Raw genomic sequence first — 25,777 nt, forward strand, 5'->3', positions numbered from 1 at the left:
GGGAGATCTGTACGCATTTGGCAGAGTCAACGCAACAAAAGTCGTCGAGTTAAGTATATATCATCATCAGCAATTATACTTGTCCCTTCGGAAAGGAGTTTTATAAGAAAACGAAAATTTCTTCTTTTCTGCTTTTCTCGTACCAAGCGTTGCAGAATGTTGCCACGTCTTGTTGTTTGACACGTGAAATAAAATGAAATGAAATCAATCAGCATGAGATGAAGTGGAAGAAATTAATATCTCACAATATATCCAATCAAAGTTTGAATCAAGGTGCCCATATTTACGTCCCCTTTGATTATTTAAAAAAATAAAATAAAATATATTAAAAAAATAAAATAAAAATAAAATGATTAAAAGAAATAATGAATAATATTCATAAAGAAAATAAATAATTTAATTTATAAAATTGTAAATCATGATTCATACTTTCTCCGTTAAAAAATATAATGCATTTTTAACCGAATCTCACCTCCTATAAAGTAGTTATCTACTCTTCAACTAACTCTATCTTTTCATATTTACCCCTATAAAATACCCTAAAATAAATATAAAGCCATATCAATAGGGTCGCTTTTAAAAAAAAGGCAATGATTACACCTCAAGAGACTAAAAATGCCTTATATTTTTGAATATCCAACTCCTCAAAAAATGCCTAACATTTTTTAATAGAGGGAGTAAGATTTTTAGATGGTGTGATAATTAATATATTTGTAATATATATTAATGAGTTTTATTATGTTTATCATGGAGAAATAAAAATTTAATTTATTTTTATATTAATTTTTTAATTCATTTTATTTTATTTCTTTTTTATAATTAAATAGAATATTAATGTTTCATCATATCAGGAGTATAATTGCATTTAATAAAAGATATACACATTCACAATCAAAAAATGAAAAGAAAAATAAAATAAAAATAATTTGAAAATATTAATAATGGATACTTTTTTTTGGGTAGTACGAACTAGATGATATTTATTTTGCTGGTTTGCTGTTTAATGGTTTTGGCTTTTTGGAAAAAGCAACTTCCCGGGAAGGCATCTTCTTCGTTCTGGGTTGCATCCTCACTTGAACCTTTCAAACTATAAAGGGTCGACTAAGTCAATCTTTACATTTAGAAGCCAACAACTACTAATGTTGACCCCACATATCGTAACGTACGAGTAACCTGCACGCTTCGCCTTGCCTAATAACACTAGCCGTCTGTTCCGCGTGCCTTTTCTGACCCATCATTAGGCGTTGCTCTTTTTAGATTTTTTTTTTTATCAGGCTCTTATTAGATTTTATAATGAAAAAATTGGGGGCTTTTGTGATTATAAAAGTAATTATAAATTATTGATGGATAAAATTTTAAAAAAATATTTTTGAAATAATAAAATTTTTAGTTTCTCAAATTTACTTCAGTTATTAATTTGATCCCTCAAATTTAATTTTTATCAATTTTATTTCTTATATTTTTAAATTATCATATGAGTGCTTCAAATGTTTTAAAACATAAATTAACTCTCAATATAATGTAATATAAAAAGTATATTGATTACTTGAAATGTATATGTATATAAATTATATAAATGACAATAAATTAATCCTCAAATCAATTATTTTTTATTAATATAATCACTTACAATATGTTTTTTTCTCTTGTTTTTCAAATTTTTATATTCAATTTTTTTCCTTATCTAAATCATTATATTTATTTTCATTAGTCTATTTGGTTATCATCAAAATTTTATTATCCATGTCAGAAAATTTTAATAACATAATCTCTTTTTTAGAAAATAATGATTTAAAGAATCAAATTGGTAGCTGAAAAAAACTTGAAAGATTGAAAATTACATCATCCCAACATTTTTTTTTAAAATATAAGTCTCAATAGATTAATTTTTATTCAAAATTTAATTTTTAAAATAATATGTGTGTGTGTAATATATATAAATATTTTAACATGAATTATATTATTATTTAGTTATAATATATATTACAATTCATTTTAAATTAATTGAGAGAATAGCATAAGTTATAAATAAGAAAACAAATATAAAATTTAATTACGATGGATTTGTCCTCGGCTCTCCATATTTTAGATAGATTAGTTTTTACTATTGATAAAATATATTCTTAAAAAGGTTAATGGGTATCATAAATTCTAAATTATTGCCTAAATAGTATCTTAGACTCTAAACTTTTAACATGTGCAAAAATTCTCATCAATTTCTAAATTTCAAATACTTGAAACTCCCGTTGTTAAGTTGGAGAGAGCAACAATTATTTTTAAGAATCAAGATGAATGTCACATTAACGTATGATTGAACCATATAACTACAAAAGTAATGACTTTTTTTTAACTTAACGGAAAGGTTTCAGATGCTTGAAATTTGGAAGTTAAGAAATTGTTTTACATATTTAAGGAGTTTAGGATCCAGAATAATATTCATGTGATAGTTTAGAGTTTATAATATTTATTGACCCTTCTTGAAATTATCCTAAATCAAAATAAATTGTTAGTGTGTAGGGAAAATTATAGCTAAGGATCTAAAGAGTATAATATTTATTGGAAAAATTTTTTAAAATAGTAATTATTTAAAAGGATAAAATGCCAAAATATAAAATTAAATATACAAAATTGTTCTAAATCTAATTTCCTACATTCCTTTTGTCTAACTATTGTAATAATTGAATAATGTGTTAAAATGAGAAGTTTCACATTGATCACACAAGAGGAGCTTTAAATGTACAAGTACTAAGAAGTGAAAGTGGGCTAGTACATGGGCTTGAAGGATAAGTGAACTCATACACACGAGACAAGCTAATACAGGGCGGTCACAGTTGAAAGCAACTGATTCGCCCCTTACGCGTGAGCTCATGCAGTACTAAGCATTTTTTACCAAATTTATTTTTGCAAAACAATAAATAATAATACATTTAAAATAGCTTATCTAAAAACCTTAAAATTTAGCTGTTTGAAATTCAAATTTGAATGTTATCAATATTTTAACTGTGAACAGTTTATATTCTTAAATGAATGTCATCAAAGCTTATTATTTTCTAACATTTCTAGACAAATGTTTAATGGTGGTTTATGCTCTTATAACCGGTGCATAATTACATTGTATGGTCTTTAATCCATCATCTTTAAGTGTCCAATGTTCATGTCCAGATTGTAGCCTATATAAAGGCTTGCATGCAAATAAAATGTGTAACATCCTGAAATTTCTAATCCGGATTAATTTTTCAATAAGGACACTTTTGCCCCTATATTTATTTTTTAGAAGTATTGGACACCCTATACTCTTAAGTAGGGTAATTTTCTCCCTGAATTATTTTTTCGAGGTCCAAAAATGTCCTTCTGTTAGGAGGCCATTAACTTTGTTGTTTTTTGCCAACACTGCTTGTGTGTGGGGTCCTAAACTTTGACAATATCTTTTAGTGTTAATTTGCTCCTAAACTCTTTTTCCAAGAGCGCTAGGCATCCTAAAGTGTTTTTTAGGAGTACTAAGTATCTTGAAGTTTTATTAAAATAAAATTTAATAAATATTACCAAAATATTAAATATTTTCATATTTAATAATTTAAATATTATTATTTATAAATATTCATTCAAAATTTATAAATTACTTTGTAAATGTTAACAACTTAAACTAACATTTTATAAATTTGTAGATAAATTCTTATTTTTATATATCAATATTCGATGTTCTCTTTGAGACAATGCCTAAATTGTTATGCCTTTTGTGCATGTCAAAACTTACTTATATTTTTAATATTAGTTAAGTTCTTTAACTTTTAGGTCATTTATTGTAATTTTTTGGTCAACTAATGATCTTCTTTCAAAATATTACATTATCCAAATTTAATACTCTCTATACATTATAATATCTGGAGTAAAACCATAAACATAATAAAACAGGACCACCAATATGCCAACAAAAATGTTTATTTAAAAGAAATCGCTTGTTTCATTAATATGCTATAAAAAAATTATTTAACAAGATAAAAATTGATAAATGAGAAAAAAATTCCTTCATTAGTTTGAAAGTTCATTCCCTTCATTTTAATATAAAATTGCAAAATATCAAAAATATTAAATTAAGTGGTATAACATTTTAAATAATAATATTTAAATTATTAAATATTAAAATACTGAATATTTCAACAATATTTATTAAATGTTATTTTGATAAGATTTTAAGGTGTCAGCGCACCTAAAAAAGATTATAGGGCACTTAGTGTTTCTGAAAAAGAGTTTAGATAAAAATTAACACCAAAAAGCATAGTCAAAATCTTACATGTTACTATGCGTGAGTCTCATGTACATGCCATATTAGTAAAAAATAAAAAAAATTAACTATTGACTAACAGAAGAGGTTTTTAGCTTCTAAAAAAAAAGTTTAAAAATAAAATTATTTTACTTAAGAATATGGAGTGCTAAGGACTCTTAAAAAGTAAGTACATGAGTAAAATTGGATCTTAATTCTTTATTGTAGGTCCTTCATCTATTTTCTTAACAAAGTATCCATTAATTATTTTTAACCAAATTTAAACAAAAGTAAAAAAAAAAAAATAGAGCACACTATTTAAAAACACTGTAGTCCACACTGTTTTGATATCGTGGATTTGTTCCATCAGCGAGGAGTTTTAAAAGAAAACGAAAATTTCTTATTTTTTGCTTTTCACTTACCACGTGTTGCAGGATGTTGAAAATATTTGTTGTGGATCCAAACTTTTTGTAGTGCGAACTATATACACATGGTTAATGAATGGGACCGGTGATGATATTTATTTTGTGTTAAAATATTTATTTATATATTTATATTAATTAATAAGTCTAAATAAATTAGTCTTCATAATTTTGTGTGGATTGTGATAGGTGGATCATACAAGTGAGTCCAATGAATAAAGGCCAACTTATAACTTTGTAGCGGTCAGTTATTTCCTATCTCTTAATTGACTGAGTCAGAAATAATGAAATATAATTAATTAATTAATTTATTAAAATAATTACTGATCTGGTTTGTATAAGCTGATCAATCGGTGACCACAAACACGAGATTCTTTTCCATCCTTTCTATTATCTTTGCACTCACAAAGAAATTAGAGGAGTTTAATAGATTATGTATCTATCTATATTTAAGGTAATTAAAATATTACAATCAATCATAAATTTTTTAAATACACACATTACTTTATTTAATTTATATGAATTGAAACACCAACGTTAACATTTTGCTCATGTGCTGCATTAGTGGTTTTGGCTTTTTGGGAAAAGGAGAGGCAACTTCTCCGGAAGGGGCATCCTCACTCGTGAAAGTACGAAAATCAGAAGTTCAAGGACCTTTCAAAATATGAAGGGACGACTAAGTCAATCTGTACCATACACGCTTCGCCGTGCCTAATCACTAGCCGTCCGTTTCGTGCACCTTTTCAGACCCAGGATTTCGCTTTGCTCTGCTTAGTTTTCAGAGAGAAGAAATTGAGGGGGCTTGCTTGCTATTATAAAAGTAATTATAAATTATTAATAAATAAAATTTAAAAAAATATTTTTATGATAATAACACTTTTAACCTTTCAAATGCATTTCAATTATCAGTTTGAATTCATAAATTTAATTTTTATCAATTTAATATCTTATTTTTTTCTTAAATTATTATATGAGTTATTTAAATGTTTTAAAACATAAATTAATTATCAAAATAATCTAATATGAAAATTATATTGATGACTTGACATGTATATATAGTTAAATGAGAATAAATTAACTCTCAAATTAATTAATTTTTATCAACATAATTCCTTACAATATATATTATTTTCTTGTTTTTCAAAATTTTAGATTTTTTTTCCTTAGCTAAATAATTATATTTATTTTCATTAATCTATATAATTGTCATCAATATTTTGTTATACATGTCAGCAAATTTTAATAGTATTACCTCATTTTTAGACAATAAGAATCAAATTGATAATTAAAATAAATTTAAAGAACTAAATTGATAAAAGTCAAACTTAAAAAATTAAATTGATAACTGAGAAAAAATTAAGGGGCTAAAATATTATCCCAATGTTTTTTAAATATAAGTCTCATTAGATCATTTTATTCAAAATTCATTTTTTTAAAATAATATATATAGTATACTTTCTATGTTTAAAAATATAAGGTATTTTTAACTGAATCTCACCTCTAATAAAGTAATTACATACTTTTCAATTAACTCTATCTTTTTATATTTACTCTTATTAAATACCCTACAATAAATATAAAGTCATTATCAATAGGGGCATTTTTGAAAAAAAAAAAGCAATGATTACATCTCAAAAGACTACAAATGCTTTACATTTTTAAAAATCTAACTCTTTAAAAAAGGCCTTACATTTTTAAACAGAGGAAGTAAATGTTTTAATATATATTGTATTGTTATTAAGTTATAAATATATATTACAATTCACTTTGAATTAACTAAGACTAGCATAAGCTATATTCTATCTGTTAAAAAATATAAGGTATTTTTAACTGAATCTCACCCTCAATAAAGTAGTTACTTACTTTCAAACTAATCTTATATTTTTATATTTATCTCTATTAAATATCCTCTAATAAATATAAAGTCATTTATCAATAGGAAAACTTTTGAAGAAAAGACAATTATTATACCTCGAAAGACTAAAAAAATATTTTATATTTTTAAACATTTAACTCCTAAAAAATACCTTACATTTTTAAATGAAGAGAGTAAATAAAAAAAATAAAATTTAATTATGATGGATTTGCCCTTGCCTCTCCATATTTCAGATAGATTAGTTTTTACTATCGACAAAATATATTCTTAAAATTATTCTAAATTAAAATCAATTGTTAGCGTATAGGGCAAATTATAGTGAAGGAACTATAGGGTATGATTAGAGGTGAAAATATGGGCCAACCCAACTCATATGGGTTAACCCATATGGGTTGAGAGAAATATGATTTGGATTGGATTCAATTTATTTTTATATGGGTTGGAAAAATTCCAACCTAACCCAACTCTTAAGGGTTGGCGGGTTGCCAACATATTTTTTAATTTTTTTAATTTATTTTTTATGAATTTTTTTAAAAATACACTTAAATAATAAGTTTTAATTTGATATATTTTCATGATTCATTCTAAATGTATCAAAATATTAATTTATAATGCTTGTACAAAATATATAAATTGATACAGCTAAGTAAACCATACATAATATGACTTATATTCACAAAATTTTCTCTTTTTTCTTTTTTAAATGTTTTTAAAATAATATGAGATAAACAGGCTAACCCTAACCCATCAGAGTTAACCCATATGATTCACGGGTTATATGGTCTGGGTCAGAAAAAACCCATCTTTATTTGGGTTAATTTTTTTTATCCCACTCTGACCTTTATGATCGGTTATTCATGTCAAACCACATAACCCGATCCATATTCTCGGCTCTAAGTATGATATTTATTGGAGAAAATCTTTAAAATAGCAATTATTTAAAAGGATAACATATCAAAATCTAAATCTAAATCTACAAAATTGTCCCAAATCACATCTCCTACATTCCTTCTGTCTAACAGCATCTCACATATTTGACAGTTAACTTTTCAAATTATGTCTATTGTTAATTTTTGTCATTATAATGTTTTCATCTTCAACATTCAAACTTTCTTTCATACTTTTCAAATATTGAATTACATATACAAATAAAATATTAATTATAATTATATTGCATTATATGTTTAATGATTTTCTTTTAAAAAAAAATATGCCTCTAATAAAATTCCCATCCTCATGCTTGGCTAAGAAGAAAAATGAAAGCAATATAGAATGGAGAAAAAAATTAGAGACAAGTAATTTTCTCTTATATTTGGTTGAGTGTGAGAAAAATGTGAATTTCACATGAACAATAATATTTTTACTATTTTTAAGAAAATATTTGTATACAACAAAACATATTTCTCTACCATATAATTAATAATGATTATTTTATCCAATTTTAATTTGTTTACTTTTGAAATTATTTTTATTCAATAATTTCATAAATTTAAAAATTGAAAATATATAACATCACATTAAGATTTGATGCAACATAATAAAGATCAAATGAAACATGAAACGGGAGGCAAACTGCACGAAGGAAAGGGAAAAAAATTAATGAGAAAATTTGAAAGGAAAATTTTATTCGCAAAAATCTTTAAATTTAAGTATATATAGTTGAGCTCAATCCCTGGCCAGCTCTTTCCTAACATATTTTTAACAAAGAAGTTTGCTTTTTAAGATGTTGCGGCTTTAGGATCTAATCTTCAATGATCTAAACTTGTTATTAAAATATAATTAGATTTATTCCCCGGACGTAGGATATTTTAATATTTAAAATATAAAAATAAAAAATAATTTATTTTTGTGTACTCAAAATATTATATTTTGTTAATTTATATAAATAATAATTTATTCTATGGTAAAAATTGTTTTGTCCATACATATTAAAGAAAAAATAACTACTTCTTTTTATCTTAAAGTGTATTATTTCCAATATATATTTGTGCTTTCCATTTGATTAATATGCAACGAAATTTTGAAATCAAGTTAAAAAATATACTTCTTATTGAGTCCCCCCATTATTAATCAAACAAAAAAAAATTGCCTCCAAAAAATATTCATGAATCTATTATTAATTATCTCATTTAAATTAAAATCTAAGCAACAGTATTTATTTTGTAATATGCTACCTTTATCATGAGGATAATTTTTTAATATACATTAGGGCATTATGTGTATTAAAAAATATAAATAGTATTGCTTAAAAATTTCACATCTCTTGCAAATTAAAATATAACTAACTACTTTTCTTTCAGAATTTGTTGGCCTATGTGTAACATCCTGATCTTTAGATAATAAATAAAGTATGAAATTTGAGTCTTATTGAGGCTAAAAAAATAAAAATTTATATTATTTTGAGGTTTATATTGAGCAATTAATTTGTATTTTAGGTTATTTGGGATTAATAATATAGTTAGGGATTTAATTATGGATTAAATCTAGGCTTGAAGTCATATAAGAGATATTTATTAGTTTAGTTAAGGCATAATTTAAAAATTAACTATATATATATATATATATATATATATTTGAGATGCAAATTGTAAAAATTACAGCTCACGGCCCAAGAATTTGAATAATTCATTTAAATCCCTAGTTTTTTTTAACATAATTGTGAGACCCACATCTCATTTTTATATTATTTTCCTTCCCTTGTCACATTGCTTCATCTTCTCACACGGAAGGAGTGTTCATTTTCTTTTTCTTCAGGTATGCTCCAACTTTTCAATTTATATTAGCATTAAAAAATTATTTATTTACAAAATTGATTCCATAAATATTTCCTAAATAATAATAGCTTTCTAATGATATGATTATTTTGTAGAGTAGAGCAAATATTCTAATTAGACTTTTTCTATAGGATAGTTTATCTCACGTTATCATGAATTAAAAATACATGTTGAAGTTACTAGGAATATAATAAATACTATAGAATATTTCTGATCATCATCCATTATTATTTGATTTTACCCCTAAGAGGGGTAATTTTCAGAATAGGCATTTCAGATTTGAGGCTATGTGGCTGTTGCTTAAAGATTTTAATGGGTTTTTGAAGAAGAAATGGTGTATAAATGAAGAGATGTAATATCCTGAATTTCTTAATCTCCTAATTAGTTGTTAATCGAGGGTAAAGTGGTAATTAGTGTGGGATTAAAGATTCAGATGATTACTCGATAGTTTGACTTGTTGGGATGTTGCATGACTAGGTACAGGTGGAAGGAGTGCGTTTCGAGTCGAAGCAAGCACGCATGGTGAGAATTAATCTCACTATGCCACGTGCCACGACTTGTGCTGTATGTGCTACAGCGCATAGACCAGAAAATGACTTCTTAAATCATGAAATTTCAAAAATTTCAGAGGAAAGAGTTTTAGAACACACGAGAGGGAAGAGAGAAGAAGGGTTGAGGAGCTAGGGCAAGCCATTTCAGGCCATTAAAAGGTTCTTTTGATCGATTACTTATCAGGTAAGCTACATATAACTCTTACTTTTCATTTTACACAAATTTCTCTGAAAATGAGTTATAGGAAAATTGAATTGGTGGAATTTAAGGGGTCTGATTCCTGACCAATAGTAATAAAAAGGTTCTCAAAAGTTAAATTAGAGTTTTCCGACTGGTTTAAAGCTGAATGATAAAGCTTTGAATTCGTAGGCTTAATTTGGCCCTAAGAGAGAGAGATTTTAAGGTGGAAATCTTGTTTGAGTAAAATAAGACCGGTTGAAATGATGTAAAGTAGTAATTGAGTAGTAATGGACCTAGAATGGATAAATAAAAAAGAGTTTACGGATGAATATAACTATAAGTAGTGAAAATGTATTTTTGGTTAAAATGGACCAAATGACTAAAATGTGCCAAATGTGTTCAGATTGGCATATTGGACATGTGAGTTGAGAAAGGAAGCTTGTGATAAGTTGTTATGGTAGTTGAAATTTACGAGTAACCTTTCTAGTTATAGAAGGATTAAGGTAACCAAATAACTTCCTTTGTTTGACTATTTATTATAATTGTGTGTGAGTATGCTATGTAGAGCATAAAAATGATTTTCAACTAAGCATGATTTATGGCATTTTGCGAATGTTGCATCAAATGACTTTTGACTGGATAAAAAGATTGAAAAATGTGATTTTACATGGTTTGTATATATGTGTGTGTGTGTTATGCATGAGAAGAACGTGTAAAGTGATAATAAGGAACCTTAAATGGTTTGGATAGCATGATTATAGTAGTGGGAGTTCACTCAAGTGGAGAGGTAGTGATAAGACCATATGACATATTCTCCTTAAGTGCCTAATGGGGTGCGGTGTTAGAAAATTATACCTTCTTAGTGCCTTTTAAGGTGCGGTGTTGGAGAAGATCTTCTTAGTACCTATTAAGGTATGGTGTTAGAGATATGAGACTTCTTAATATCTGTGTGATATGGTGTTGGAGTCAACGACACCCCATTATGTGTATTATGGGAAACTATAGTCTGAAAGTGAGATATAATACTTTTAACTAGGTGATTCTACTACTAAAGGTGAGCTTAGGGCTAATGAGAGTGTACATTGGTCTATGGCGAGCCTATGATTTTGTGTCGGGGTGATTTGGAGATTTGGTCAGTAGTAATCATGCTATGAAATGCTATGGAATGTTATATGATGCAATATGTTATATATGTGAGAAAGTGGTGATGTAAGCTCCCTAAGGTTAAATCATACTTAACTCCAAATTATAGTAATCCAGAGCTTAACTCACAAGAATTACCAAGTGGTAGGATTTATAAATGAATTTCTCAAAATCTATTTTAAGGAATCCCAATTTTCAACCGTTCAAATCTCAAACATGTTTTAAAGACTCCAAATTAGAGTTTTGAAAACAAAGCGAAAGCTTGAAAATCAATTGGGACCCATATAATGAGCATTAGAACTCAAAAATCATTTTTGTATAGAAAATGACACGTGCACCAAGGCTTACAGCTTGTGCACCATAGCGTGTCTCCTCTGTACCATGCCCACGGTGTGAGGCACCTTATGTCGCGGTGCATTGCACGAAATTTGACAGATTAGTATTGTCATTTGACAGCACAGGGAGCGAACTTCCGATACATCCTAAATCTCCATCCAATGTCTAATTGAGGTGGTTTCAGTGTCTATATGGAGCTTTCTCTTAGCTCTAGCTAATGGCACCAGTTTCATACTCAAATTCATTTTCTATCAAAAGTTGGACACTAAAATCCATTTTGACACATTTTCACAAAATTTCCCAAATGGGGTGTCCCAACTCAATCACACGTGCCAATAGCCTACACCAACCCTCTGACCACACTCAATAAACTCTTGCGGACTCGTGCAACACACCATACACAATCAAAAACACTTGTTTCACAAAATCACCACTCAGCCCCAATTTTTACAAAACATAGAGGGGGAGGAAAAGTCACACAAAATCAACCATTTCATTCATATTTCTCAAAAATACATATGTTCCTACTTGCACAAGTATTTTGGCCCTGTCTTCGGGTTCACAACAAAAACTCATTAACCCAGGGCACAAAATGCACTAGTCAAACACAAAATCATGCAAGTAGTACACCAATCATGACAATTGCTCCTAGTTGGCAAATACATTGACAATTACACATGTAAACTACTAAAGAGAGACATAAAGAGGATTTACTCCACAAATCCTAAGTCTCTGTGTGTTTTCCCCGACTCGAATCCAATAAGCCAGTCCCTGAAAATATTGAGAATTGAGGGATGAGTACAACCACTCAATAACCAAGTTTCACTTAACCGTTACAGTTACATATTAATTGTAAATAGATGCAAAAAGGCACATAACACATATATCACATAGTATGGGGCCACGGTTCACAAAACTAATAACCATGTGACCAGACTTGCCCCAAAACACCATATCATGTTATTTCACACAAATATAACATAGGGTCACAAAAATAACAATCATGTGCCCTTAACACGTGTTGGACCATAAAACTAACAACCATATGGCCAGACTTATATGCATGATCATATGCCAACCTTATATCCTCCTATTACCTCTGACACAAAATCGGTGGCTATCATGAGGCTACGTCCTTCACGGACTAACCTAGCCTTTCACTTGTGAGGAGCTATCGGGCCAGCGTTAACTCACTCACTTATGTAATCTAGTTTCCCCCAATACTAACAACTATGGGGTGTTGTACCCCTAATCTAGCCTTCTCATGAACCTATGGAGACTAGTTAGGTTTGAGTCCCTCGTAGAATAAGTGGGATAGTCCCAAATCAACCATGGGACAAGACTACCTCCTAATTCTAATGGTCGGTGCCAAGGCTAGTTCCCGATTCCAACAGTCATTGCCAATACCACATGGATTTCAACCAATCTACTCCTCTCCTTAGGCAAACTCTCGCCAATGATCATGCTATGCACATTTCACACATAATATGCATTTTAACAATCATTCCCCAACACATGAATTCACATAACATATATGCTCCATATTTTAACACATAATTCATCACAATTCTCTACCTATGGTAATAAATCACAATTAATTTCATAAAACATCAAGGGTGGTAGAACCAAAGTTTTCTTTCTCAAAACCATTTCATACTCAAGTATTTGCCAATATGCATAATCAATTAACTCACAAATCATCTTTTACAACACAATTAACATTTAAATATAAAAATTAAGTTTCCCCTGGTTACCTGAAACCTTTGAGAGGTCAAAGGTTTACCCCTTACTATATCAACTTTCTAAAGCTTTAACAAGCTCGAAAGGTGCCAAGATGAACCTCTCTACAACCAAATCACAAGGATATCATTATCATCTAGTTCTTTAAGCTCTATCAATATAAAACTCCTTATACACTATTTTACCAACTCATAACCACTACCCATTCATACCCAATGGGCTCATTAGATTCCACTAATGCACATTATCATTAATAATACCTCAAACCATCATTAATGCACATTAGCCTCTCCCAACTACCTCATAAATACCAATTTTCGGATATTAAATGCTCCTATGGACCAACCACTTCTAAAATCATCAATATAGTATTCCAGTACATTAAATCACTCCCATTAATCTCATTTTAACTAATGAAATTAGACCCATACTCCTATGGACTGAAAATCCATCTCCTAACTCAAACCCTACAATAAATAATAAAAAATGAGAGAGGGAAGGGAAGAAGAAAGCATCATAATCTTACCTTGGGTATTTGGGAGCTTCAATCTATCCTCAATGGGGCTAAATATCATGCCCTAGCAGAGCCAAAACCAAGCTCTTCGTTTTCCTCCTCTCTTCCTCTTCTATTTTCACGCAACTCACGAACTAGATTTATCAGATTTTTGGCCGTGTGCCGCGGCCCATAATGTCCTCCACCACGGCGTATGACATAGAGGAGCTCGTTACGTTTAAATTGTGTTTGTGCACTGTGGCGGACCAATCACGCACCGCAGCGTGTGGCACAGAACACAACTCTTCACTTGTTCATCTTCTTTCCTTGCTCGGGTAGCCTGCCATCGATCCGAACCCACTTATAGGGCTGAAATCATAACAATTATGCCAAGTTAAGCCCTTCTGGACATACCTCATTAACTCACTAACTACCTTAATTAAGTTAACAAATCAGGGTTAAAATTTTTTCGATGTTATAGGTGAAAAATGGGGAATGGATATATGTAGTTGTGAATTGAAAAATGAAACTTGTGATATATGCTATGTTAATGAGGTTTAAATGGTATATTATGCTTTACTTTTACATAGTTGATGTGATAGTCATTAGTAGCGAGTTATTTTGTTACTAAAATTTTTATCTCACCCCTGTAGTTACATTTTTACAAGACTGGGTAGTGATCAAGGCAAGAGAAGAAAGTCTGGACAGGCTTGAGTTGTTGAAGCCGTGTAAACTTGGATTTTGTGTATTGAACCAAGATCTTATGTATACATGTCCCTATAAGTTGCCATAGGATTGCATGTATGTTTTGAGTAGTTTTTGTGAAATCAGAGCCCATTTATATATTTTTTTTGATGAAATGAATCAAGGGCTATGATTTGAGTGTATATGTGTTGATTTATTGTGGATATTGGTGAATCTTAAGTCCAAGTGAGAAATTATGATGAAATGATAATTTGGGGCTAAGATTGAATTGTGAAAATGTTAAAGATGTGAATATATGAATGTGTCGAGAAAAGGGCCAAGTCGGCCAAGTTGTGCCAAGTGTAGGCAAACTATGTGAATTTGTGAAATGTGAAAATTGGCCGTAGAAGGGTCAAATTTTACTATATGTGTATGATTGTGATGTATTATGGTCAATGAGGTGTAATAGGTCCTTTAGACTTGATTTAAGGGCTTGTGTGGTACAATGAGAGAAAGGGATCGATTTGAGCGCTTAGGTGCGCTAATTTTTCAAAAAAAGTGACTTTTTGCACCTAGGTATCTAAATTTTGATTAGACTATTAGATCGTGTTTAAACTGTCTCATTATCTAGCTTATGAGCTAAGCTTTGTATGGGCGCTTGAATTACTCCAATCGGACATCGTATGTGAAAACAGCGCATGCCGGAAGCTGGTCATTTTACTGTTGAAATGATAGTAAAATTTTTAGATAGGCACATTGCGACACATGGTGTCATATGTCATAGCGCATGGCACATAAAGAATGAGCGTGTGGCTCTATGCCACATGTGGAAATTGTGCCAAGTCTGTCAAGTTGTGCCAAGTGTGGGCAAATTATGTGAATTTGTGAAATGTGAAAATTGGCCGTAGAAGGGTCAAATTTTGGTATATGTGTATGATTGTAATGTATTGTGGTCAATGAGGTGTAATAGGTCCTTTAGACTTGATTTAAGGGCTTGTGTGGTCTAATGAGCGAAAGGGATCGATTTGAGCATTTAGGTGCACTAATTTTTCAAAAAAAGTGAATTTTTGCACCTAGGTGTCTAAATTTTGATCAGACTATTAGATTGTGTTTAAACTATCTCATTAGCTAGCTTATGAGATAAGCTTTGTATGGGTGCTTGAATTACTCCAATCAGACATCGTATGTGAAAATAGTGTATGCTGAAAGCTCATCATTTTATTGTCAAAATGACTGTAGAATTTTTGGATAGGCACGCTGTGATGTATGGTGTCACATGTCATAGCGCAAGGCACAGAAAGATTGAGCTTGTGGCTCTACTCCACATGCTGCGGCACACGTACTACACACCGTAATGCACGGACCAATTTCTAACATGATTTTGTGATTGTAAATGCATACAATTAAAATGGGAATGCTTATGGGTTATGTCCACTATGCATTATACAAATGTGTGATTTGCTTTCGCTATGTATTCTTTGATGTATTATGATTTTTGATAATTTTGTGAAATAAGTCTTTGGCCAAAGCTTTTCAAACAAAATATTTAATTATGGATTGGTGTATAAGATGTGGTGATTCAGGTAATCTTCTCCTGTATTGAATGAATATAGGAGGAGGTTACAAGAGACGTATGTGGCATGTGAATTACTAGTTGAACCATTAAAAAATTGGAATTATGAAGTTTTTGGTGAGATTGAGAGAAGAAAAAGAAGGTTGTTAAGCAAAATAGAGGGTATTTGGAGGAGTTTGGCTAGGGAGGAAAATCCATTTCTTGAAGATTTAAATGTGAAGCTGGAGGAGGAGTTATTGCAGGTTTAGCAAGAAGAGGAAATTTTTTGATTTAAAATATCACAAGGGGAGTGGAGAAGGAGTGGAGATAGAAATACTAGATATTATCATTTGAAAACTATAACTAGAAGAAGGAGGAATAAAATTGTATGTTGAAAAATAAGAATGGAGGATGGATTGATGATGAGGAGAAGTTGAAAATGATGGTGAGAAGTGCTTATGTAAAGTTGTTTATAGAGGAAAAAGTAATTAGGGATTGGTATGTGATAAGACATAAATGGGGTAATGTGGATGAAGATAGTTTGTATCGTATGCAAAGAGTTATCATGAATAAAGAGATTAAATAGGCTGTGTTTAATATTGGTGGATTTAAAGCACAGGGAATTGATGGGTTTCCAAAAGCTTTCTATCGTAAAGAATGGAAGATTGTAGGTAGTGCTGTCTATAGATTGATTGAGGAGTTATGGAAGAATCCAAAGAGGGTGGGAGAAATTAATCAAACATTAATTGTGTTGATTCCTAAAGTTGAAAAGCCTGAGTTGGTGGGGCAATTAAGACCTATTTCTTTGTGCAGGGTAGTTTACAAGGCTTTATCTAAGATTCTTGTTGAAAGACTTAAGCCTATTATGAGGAAGGTAGTCTCTCCTTTTTAGGCAAGTTTTATTCTGGGATGCATTCAAGAGAATATTGTGATTGCTAGAAAGATTGCTCATATAATGTCTAAGATGAGTAGTAGGAAAGGGGTTATGATGATTAAGATTGACCTTGAAAGGACTTATGATAGAATGAATTGGAATTTTTTAAGGAATGTTTTGGGTGAAATTGGAATTCTAAATGATATTGTGAATTTAGTGTATGCTTGTGTCAGTACCATGACAATGTGTTTGAGTTGGAATGGTGCTAAGATAGAGGAATTTACGCCTTGTAGAGGAGTATGGCAAGGAGATCCATTGTCGCCTTATCTTTTCGTGTTAGGTATAGAGAAACTTTCTCATTTAATTGCAGATTCTATTGATGCTGGTTTTTGGTAGCCTTTAAGGTTAGGTAGGAGAGCCGTGGAAATTTCTCATTTGATATTTGTAGATGATCTTTTATTATTTTGTGAAGCTAGTATGGCTCAAATGGGAAATGTTTTGGAAATTTTGAGAATCTTTAGTGAAATTTTAGGGCAAAAGTTGAATTTTGTTAAGACCAGTGTCATTTTTTCAAAAAATCTTGATGAGAATTATAGAAAACATATTTTGAGCATTTGTGGTTTTAAGCAGGAGGAGGAGTCGGGTCATTATTTAGGATCACATGCAATGCAGGGTAGAAGGTCTAGAGGAAAGTTCTAGCTTTTGTTGGATAAAATTCAAAGAAAATTGAGTAGTTGAAAGGCTGAAAGTCTATCTCTTGTGAGAAGATTAACACTAGTGCAATTAGTAACACAACAATGCCTGTATTTACTATGTTACATGAAGACATTCCTTTAGGAGTTTGTAAGGAAATAGAAAAGATGCAATACAACTTTATTTAGAGTTCCTCTTCTAAAAGAAGGAAGGTGCATGCTGTTGGATGAGATAAGTTGTGCATGCCAAAAGATGTATAGGGATTCTGTCTAGTATAAAAAAGGGTTAACACAATCACCACACCAAACTACCAAACTGTACCTAGGGAAATTCATTTGAAATGCTTGGAAACCAAGACTTCTTTATTAAAATCATTTAAAATCAAATGCATATTAAATAATGTACAGTGGAAGATATATACTTGCATTCATCACTTCAAACATACGTTCTAAAACAAGGTCAAAAAGTAGGTAGTACACTGTGGTGTGCACCACATGTGCCACTGCATGTAGCATAGAGCCACGAGTTCCCATTCTGTGTCATGTGCTGTGGCATGTGACAACATGCATCGTGGAGCATATGACAGAATTTTACTATAATATGACAGTTTGTTGATACGAACTTCCAACGTGCGCCATTTAATCATATGACGTCCGATCGGAGTGATTCAAGCACCCACATGAAGCTTACTTCATAAGCTAACTATTGAAATAAGTTTGGACATAATCTAATGGTCCAATTAAATTTGGATACTAGGGTGAAAAAAGATACTTTTCTAAAAAAATTCATGCACAAAAGTGTTCAAATCACACACTTTATCTAATTAGGTCATTCTGGGCCTAGAATTAAATCTAAAAGAACTATTCACACCTAATTGACCAATATTCACAACATATGTACACATAAATTAAAATTTACACAATAAAGGGGTGTTTCCACATTAGCACCATGAGAGCGTATGCCGCTTATACTCTAAAATAGCTAAGTCAACACTATAGTACTAGTGGCAACCTAGGTCATTCTTCACTAAGGAGGCTAACTAAGATTAATTAAGGCTAAACTAGTAAGCTAAACTAACCATGAGTTGATTGATTTTAGATAATTAAACTAAGTAGACAGATTTAATTAAAAACCTAATTAACTAGTGAAATGAAAATGGGAGTGTTTTAATCTTTTTTAAAGTAGAGTCTTAAGAGTTGTGGGATGCTAGATTCCTTGTCTACTCTTTTTAATTAGGCTTAAGTTAATTTTCACTCTCTTGATCAAATTAAACCCCTTACACAATTTTGTATAAGTCTGCATTCTTAACCAATTCAATTAACCAAGTCCTCACACAATTTTGTATAAGTCCCTAATCAATTCCTTAGTTAAGTGCAAAGTGATCAAAATTCTCCTTAGGTTCCCTTTATGTATAGCTCGGCCTATGATAAGTCTAATGCATAATTTTACACACAAGACATTTATCAAACACCAACCAGACATATTTATGCATAGCCAATGTAAGACACACTCAACACACATAAAATGTATATTTATATGAATTATAATGTATTAGAGAAAATTTCCAGCAGCTACATAAAGGGGAATCAAGTGAAAAAACACTAAACCAACAAGTTCAATACCAATTTTGGTCAATAAAAACAAGATATAATAATGCTCCTAATTTTAACAACAAGATTACATCAACTTAAGTTTAATGGAGAGTGGCCATAACCCTTAACCTTCTTTGAGGCACTTCAAAACTCCTCTAGCATCCTTTCCTGCTAGTACTTCTTGTAGATTTAGCCTCTAGTCATCTTGGAACCTATTTGAGCACAATCCTTCCACCATGCCTAAGCCATACTCATGAACACCTTGAGGATTTTGAAGCCAAACTAAAAAAATAAAACTTAGGGTTTGAAGAGTGAGGTGGAAGAAGAAGAATGATGGAGTTGGATTAGGATTTTAATTGTTGGATCATGAGATATGGAGGAGAGAAGATGAGATGGAGATGAAGAATATGAAGAACAATGGAGAGAGAATGGAGAAGGGTGGAGACTAAAAAATGAGAGTGAATGAAAGAATGAATGCTGAAAATAAAATTAGGGTAATTTGATTCAAGTCTAGGGTGAATGAGCCTAACTCTAGTATTAAAAAAATGAGTGAAAAATGAGTTAGGGTAACTTTATTATTTACCATGGTAAAATGGATGAAAATTCAGATGAAAATGGTCTGAAAATTGAATTAAATAAACTAAAGATAATGGGAAATTAAGAGAGAGAGAGAGAGAGTAAGTGGATTCAAAGTATGGTACAATGTGTGCAAGATCATGCAAGACTTGTACTTTCACCCCAAAACTCAAGTGTTTTACCTCTTGACTCATCTATTATTCCAATCCAATGGTCCTCATATGCCAAATCCAAGGTGTGTAATCCTACACAAATAAATGTGACACACAAGATCAAAGTTTAAAGCATATGAATAATAATTGCATTTCCAATTAAAATTAATTTTCAAATATGTGGCATAATGCAATTAAATAATAAAAGCTAATTATGACATCATAAAAGAGCCTTTGGGGCATGCCAAATAGCCTAAAAATTGTAAGCCCACACATAAACAAAAATAACGTAGCCTAAGTGCAAGAAAATAAGTTAAATCGAAACTTTGACTTTTCAAAATTGTCAACTTGTAAAATTAATTATTCTTAATCTAAAAAGAGTTTGAGAAATTTAATTAGACCATTGTTTTTCTGGACTAAACATTCATCTTGACTAATTTTCTCAAACATTTTCTCAAAAGTTTAATTTTATAACCAAAATGCCCCTAATGTACAAAATCCTACACTTAGGTAATTTCTCACAATTAATGCAATAAGTGTGCAATTTAGGTAAATATAACATGATTTTTATGTCAATAATAATAAGGAAAAGTATGTAATAAATGTGAGTTATTACACCACAATATACAATGTTGGCCATTTCTTCATATATTCACCATAAACTAATCACTACACACGCACTCATACTTACACACATCACCACATAACACAATCCTAACCTTAAATCACTTTTCACCATGATTAGGTTAGAATTCACATGTTACCACATATTCACTGCATATAGACATTCACAAAATAGTTTGAGCTGAAACTTAGCCCATATTACATATCATACTACATACACCACATTTTCACACACATTGGGCTAAGATTCTCAAAATCACTACAAGTTATAGTTCAAAACATGCATATGGCATCCTATGGCAACTTTTCATTTATAATATACATAATAGATTAAGCTTATTACATAAACTTTGAGATCTCACAGTGATAGCTTTACTATGCCGGTCCAATGTCTTTCCCTTTCCCCAGTTCACTACTCTAACCTGTAAAAATTTAACCACGGGGTGAGATAAAAATCTCAATAACAGAATAACTTGCTATTACAAACTGTCATAGGTAGCTATAATCAAGTATTACATATATATATATATATATATATTAGAACATAGTATATGACATAAATTTCACTTCATAAAACCATTTTCACAACAATTCATCACCACTAGCATGATCAACTACCATTCGAACGCCCATATCACCCCAACTAAAACCATAGGCTCTTAATAGGCCAATACAAACTCATTGACCTAAGCACACCCTTAGTGATAAAATCACCCGACCAAAGGTGTTTTGTCACACTTTCAAACTAGGTTTCCCCCTATCACACATTGATCAGGGTGTTGTTACTCCAACACCGTATCATAAAGATGCTAAAGAGCTCTAATCTCCAATATCATACCCCATATGTGTAACATTCTGAATTTCTAATCCTGCGTTAATAACTGATTAGGGATGAATTAGTGATTTAATGTGAGATTAGGGTTCTGAGTGGTGAAGTGTTATATTGACTCATTGGGATGTTATATGAATAGATATGAGTAAAGAGCAGAGTCCTGGAGCAGAGCGTGTGAGCATAGTAAAGATTTCCCTTACTGTGCCACACGTCGCAGCGGGTGGTAGATGCGCCGCGATGTATGGAGCAGAAATTAGATTAATAGGATGTGTCCAGCTCGTGGAAAACAGAAGGGAGAACATGAGAGAAGAGATCAGACATGGAGAAGTGTAAGGGATCTGCTAGGGCAAGCTAAGTCAGGAGTAAGAACGGTATCTCCGACTCATTACTTATCGGGTAAGTCATGTACTTCCTTAACCTCCAAATCTACCCTATTTTCTCTTAGTTTTAACCAATGAGAAAATGAATTCAGGAGTTTTAAGAAGTTAATTTCTTACCCAATAGTAATAAAAAGGTTCCTTAGAGTTAAACTAGTGCTTTGTAACTAGTTTAAGTCGAAACGATAAAGTTTTGAAGTAGTAGGCAAGAATTACCCTAATCTAGAGAGAGAGTAGTGAGAGAAAATTACTAGAAAATGTTAAAGCTTGAAATGAGGGGTGATAAGTGGTAATGTACATAATCGAGTGTGAAATGTGGATTTGATAGCAATTAAGTGTTTAAATGCAATAATTGGCACTTTTGGTCAATAGAGGAATTGACTCTAAATGCTAATTTTGTGTAGATTATAGTGTGTGACGCATGAATTATGAGAGAGGAGCTTGAATAGGGTTGAAGTTACATGGGTAACCCTTTCTATTAAATAGAAGGGTTGAGGTAACTATATAATTTATTATGTTTATTAACTGTTATAATTGTGTAAAAGTGAATATCAAATGATAAATTGTGAATTTATGAGTTTTATGCATGATTGTTATTGAAATAATTTTTAGCATGAACTTTACATTATGAAATGAATTTAAAAAGTTATTGATTTTAATGGATATATACATATATGATATGGAAGTATATATGTTGTGGAAAGGTGTATAAGTAGTGAAAATTATGAAAGAGCATGATCATAGGGAGTGAGAGTTCACCCAAAATATATGTGGGGTTTTGTGTGTGTGTGGAGATATGTGAGTGAAAAATCCATATAGTTGGGCTGGCACTATAAGACATCTGATGCAGTATTATATGGGCTATTACCATGAGTAATCCGGTACAGCATATTATGGGACTATTACCATGGGACATCTGGGCAATCTGGCAACTCTTAGTGCCCATTAAGGTGCGGTTAGGAGTCAACAACACCTCTATCACAAGTGTGTGAAGAGGGAAACTATAGTCTGTAGGTGAGTTAGATTACCTTTGGTCAGGTATTTCTACCACTGAAAGTGAGCTCAGGTCAACAAGTGGTTGATCCAGAAGAGTCTATAGTTTCGTGTCGAGGAGCTTTGGAGGATTGGTGGATAGTTGATCATGTTAATGTGTAAAAGTATTTGAAACATGATTTATATGCGAAAGTGATAATTTAGTTATGGTATACTGTATATTTGTGCTATATGATGATTTCAATTAATTTGGCATGGTTATTTATGGTAATAGACATTTAATGAGTTATATTTGGTTACTAAGATTTTTATCTTACCCGTGGTTATTTACATTTTTCAGGTTATGATACTAGTAGGTCAAAGGGAAAGGATATAGGCTGAATTGACTTCTCTCACTTAAATCTTTATAAGATATGGTGTAATTATTTGTAAATTATTAGCCAAAAGTATGTATAAGTTGCCTTAGAACTTGAGCATGTGCATTGTAGAAAATGTTGTGTTTTGTGATTTTTGAACTCCCTAGCCCTAGTACATGTGTGAAAGATGAAATGACTAGGTGGGCTAGTGTATGGATGTAATTATGTGTGAATATGAGATGGGTGGAGATTATTTGTAATGATTTGGCCATATATGAGATTAAAGAAATGAAAATGTGAATTTGGCCGAAAGGGAAAAATGGGCGATTTGCAAGCCAAATTTGTGTATGTATGTTATATTGTGCATGTATATGGTCAATTAGGTGTGTTATGTCTATTTAGATGTGGTCAAGGCCTAAAAAGTGGCTAATGATATTTGGTTTCAAATTGAGACGCTTAAGTTACAAAAATTTGACAAAAAATGGTCAAAGTGCACTTTAGTGTCCATTTTTTGATAGAAATATTGGATTCGGATGAAACTAGTGTCATTAGTTAGATTTTGAAACAAGCTTCATGTAGGCGCTTGAACCATCCCGATCAGGCATCGTATGTGAAAATGGCGCATATCTGAATTTTGTATCAAAAACTGTCATTTGACAGCAAATTCAAGGATGTGCACCGCTATGCATGTACTCGTATGTTACGGTGCACGGCACAGAGTGAGCTATTATGGCCCTTGTGCCACATGCTGCGGCACACGGTGCTGATTGTTACTTTATTTTTCAGTGATGCACATATTTTTTTTAGATCCTTGATGCACATAGGTTTATTGCTTTTGCTGTGTGTAATAAGATTTATACTTGAGTGAGTTATAAAATAATTTTTGAAAATTCTTTTATCTAGGATCCTAAGGTTTTCAATGTTTTTAAAGTAAATGATTTTTTTTATTAGTAAGATTATAGCGGAGTGTATGGTAATGTCATTAAGGGCATTACAACATGGGCACTAAGGAGATAATCTCTAATACCACACTTGAGGAGATGAAATTCTCTAATACTACATCCCATCAGGCACTAAGGAGAATAATGCCATATGGACTTCTCACTACTTTTCCCTACGGGTGAACAACTACTCTCATATGATCATGCTCTCATACAAATCACTTGTTTGTATTTAAATCCATATATATATATATATATATAATATAATTGTATATTTCCACAAACTTGTTTAATTGAAATTCTTTTCATGCAATCATCATGCAGCATCAAAACATGCACAATTTAAAATAATTTAATGCAATACCTATAATACTCTCAAACAGTTACATTAGGCAATTGAATAGAGTAAGTTGTTTAGTTACCTCAACCCTTCTATTGCAAGAAAGGTTACCCAAGGATTTCTCAATACCTAATGTTTCCCTACACACTTTCTCTCTCAATCTTCATGCTTAACATGCCAATCTACACATAATTAGCACTATTAGTTAATTAATTAAATTGACTCCCGTACTAATTATTACTTAAAACCAAATTTAGCCATTTATTCTCTTTCACTTAGTCAAGTTAGGTTCCTCATAATCCAATTATCCCATTCGATCACTTCTATGGACCTAATCACATCTTTACTTAAATTTCCACTCTTTTTCTCTTCTTGTTTAGGGTTAATTTAAACTTATAGATTCAAAGCTTTATCCTTTAACCCTAAATTAGTCGCAAAGCCTTAATTTAGTTTCGAAAAACCTTTATATTACCAAAGGGTAAGAAATAAATCCCTTAAAATTTCCCAATTCAATTTATCTATTATTTAAATTAAGAGAAATTAGTATAGAATAGAAGCTAAGGGTAGCACAAAACTTACCTGATAAGCTATTGGTCGAAAATGTCTCCCAAACTCTAAAGAATCGATGCCCTAGTAGCCAAACCTCTTATTTTCCTCTCCCTTTCATGTTTTCTTTCTTTTCTCTCTGAAACTCACAAGCTTCCATTTACTTATCAACCAAGTTTCTTGGCTATATGCTATAGCGCATGCAGCGTGTGTCGCAAAGTGTGGCACAGTAAGGAAAATCCTCATCGCATGCACACACTTCATTCCAAAATGCGATCGTTCCACCCATTTTTGTTCATCTAACATTCCAAAGAGTTAAAACATCAATTCAACATCCAAAATCCTAATCACTCATTAATGTACTAATTTAACCTCATTTAGAAATTAGTTCCAGAATTAGGAAATTAGGATGTTATAATTCTGCCCTCCTTTTAAGAATTTTATCCCCAAAATTCACAAAACACTTATATACATACCTATAGAAATAGGTACGGATATTGTTGCCTCTTCTTATCCTCTGTCTCCTAGGTAGCATCACCAGGAGCTATGCCTCGTCAGAACACTTACATTGAGTGAATAGTTTTATTCTTCAGCTGCTTGTCTTTCACATCCACTATTCGCTCTGGCATGGCCTTATAAGTCAAATTCTCCTGGAGTTTAATCTCTTCTGGTTTTATGACATAAAAGGGGTTTGATTAGTACTTATTAAGCTGTGATATGTGAAAAACATCATGCACACTTGACAATTATAGTGGTAAGGCAACTCTGGAAGCAACTGGCCCAATTCTCTCTAGAATCTCCAATGAATTTAAGAGTCAATCTCTTAGCTCTAATTAACCTCTTGATTCCTATCATTAGTATAGCCCTT

The sequence above is a fragment of the Prosopis cineraria genome, unplaced genomic scaffold (assembly GCF_029017545.1).
Source record: "Prosopis cineraria cultivar Desert tree isolate PC_DT_omini unplaced genomic scaffold, ASM2901754v1 PC1, whole genome shotgun sequence".
Classification (NCBI taxonomy): domain Eukaryota; kingdom Viridiplantae; phylum Streptophyta; class Magnoliopsida; order Fabales; family Fabaceae; genus Prosopis; species Prosopis cineraria.